This window comes from Pteronotus mesoamericanus, unplaced genomic scaffold (genome assembly GCF_021234165.1).
Source record: "Pteronotus mesoamericanus isolate MK-2021 breed Mesoamerican mustached bat unplaced genomic scaffold, CSHL_Meso_final scaffold_1066, whole genome shotgun sequence".
Lineage (NCBI taxonomy): Eukaryota > Metazoa > Chordata > Mammalia > Chiroptera > Mormoopidae > Pteronotus > Pteronotus mesoamericanus.
Window position 1 is genome coordinate 2,163,894 of NW_026555299.1, and position 2,120 is coordinate 2,166,013.

Below are 2,120 nucleotides of genomic sequence, written 5' to 3' on the forward strand. Positions count from 1 at the left end.
AGACAATGTGTTGTTTATGCTTTTTTAAATGATGCTCAATGAATGTTCAAATTTCAGTGTGAACATGTTTTAATTTCTGCAGTCTTTGGGGTGGAGTGTTCTATACAAGTCGGTTATATGGACCTGGTATATATAGTGTTGACTCCTCTATTTCCGTACTGACCTTCTATCTAGTTGCTCTATCTATTATTGATAGTGGGATAGTGAAGTCCGCTCTCCAACTATTATTGTAGAATTGGTGTTGAGAGGCAAGCCGACTGTTGGACAAAAAACAATTTGGTTGAACAACGAGATACAATATCTTACCTCCTAGAATTAAAAAAAAAATGTGAAAAGCTGCCACGATAAAATGTTTTCCAGCATGGGGAGTAACTGGAATTCTCATACACTCCTGGGGGAAAGTGAAATAGTGGAGTCACTTTGTAAAATAGTTTGGCAGTTTCTTACAAAGTGAAACATACATTTCCCACATGACCTAGCAATCTCATTGTTAGGGATTCAAACTAAGACTTCGACAAAAATATTCAGAGACATATCCATACTAGTGAAAAACTGGGGACAATCCAAATGTCTATCAAGAGGTGAATGAATAAACATGGTGTGATATTTTCATGCAATGGAAGACTACTCAATAAAAATGAAAGAACTGCTTTGTTCAAATAACAAAATAGAAGACTTTCAAAAACATCTTAATGAGTGAAAGAAGACAGACACGAAAGGGTACATATTGCATGACTCCATTGATGTGAAATTCTAGAACGGGTTCTGATTATAGAGGGCTGGTCATTGGTTGACTTGGTGGGGGGAGCGGATTGATTACAAAGAGGTACAAAGGAACTTTTTGGGGTGATGGAAATGCTTGGTCTCTTATCAATGTCAATAGATATTTTGATTGTATATTTGTTATATGGGTATATATTTGTCAGAACTTAAACTCTGTGGTTAAAAATCTGTACATTTTATTGTATTCCATTATGTGTCAATAAGGCTGACATCAACAAAAGTTGGTTGAAACAGTAATTCTGACCCCTGTTAATTCGAATGTTATTTTTATATACTGTAGGGTGGCCTTGAAACTTCAAAAATTTTAGCTTTTATAAGCATCTCTTTGTTCTTCATGTCCACTTCTGGATTTCTGGGCTTTTAATTTCTTTCTTTCTTTTTTTTAATAGGTAGGATTGTTAGAATTGAAGAAAGAATGAGTTTTAAGATGTGTTTCAAGAACAAGCGTGGGTTCTTGGATAGAAATTCTTAGGCTGCCCCCCCCCAAAGCTGAAAGAAAAAGAAACTACACAGAAGAGTCAGCTGGTGGGAAGGTTAGTGCTTGTACTCAGCACAAAAGAAAAACTCACAGTTTAATGTTTAAAACCCCCAAATGAGGGGAGAGCGCGAACGCAGTCACCCACTGCTGCAAATTATGCAGTTGTGTTTCCCACATTTGGGAAAATCATAGGGCTTAGCACATCCGGAGCGCAATGGGTGAGCCTCGCCCGGGGAAAACCACCTTCGGGATCAAAGTGTCTCCCCTGCCAGGAAAATATGGGCTTTTAATTTCTTTTTCTTTTATTTATTTATTTACTTTTGTTTTAGACAGAGGGGAAGGGAGAGAGAGATAGAGACATAGATGTGTGGTTGCCTCTCATGCGCCCCCTACTGGGGACCTGGCCTGCAACCCAGGCATGTGCCCTGACTGGGAATTGAACCCTCGACCCTTTGGTTTGCTGGCTGGCATTCCCACTGAGCTGCACCAGCCAAGACTGGGCTTTTAATTTCTAAAAAAATTTCCAGCAACTATGAGCTTGTCTGACAAAGTTGTAACAAATTTTAAAGCTTTTTTTTTCTCTAGGTTTCAAGTGAATCAACTGAAGGGAAGTTGGTTGGAAATGAATGTTTACAGCCATTAATTTATGTCTTGAGAAGATTCTTGCACCCTGGGGAGACTTTGCAATTTTCATATGCATTTTGAAAGCAATTTTTTTCCTGCTTCCTAGGTTGTTTCATTTTAAAAATTCATTCTCAGTCATCCATGTCCACTTTACCTATTTAGCTATGTTTTCACAAATTTCACAGAATATTTCTACTGTCTTCGAGAGGAAGACAAGAAACAGTGCCAAACAAAC

At 38.1% G+C, this 2,120-nt stretch overlaps 1 non-coding gene across 1 annotated transcript; it reads right to left on the bottom strand.

Annotated features, from left to right (window-relative positions):
* Positions 1-1,377: 1,377 nt before the first annotated feature.
* On the bottom strand, positions 1,378-1,541 carry LOC129081528 (U1 spliceosomal RNA). Its single transcript, XR_008530314.1, has one exon. It is a non-coding gene; the product is annotated as a U1 spliceosomal RNA (small nuclear RNA).
* Between the last annotated feature and the right edge of the window lie 579 nt (positions 1,542-2,120).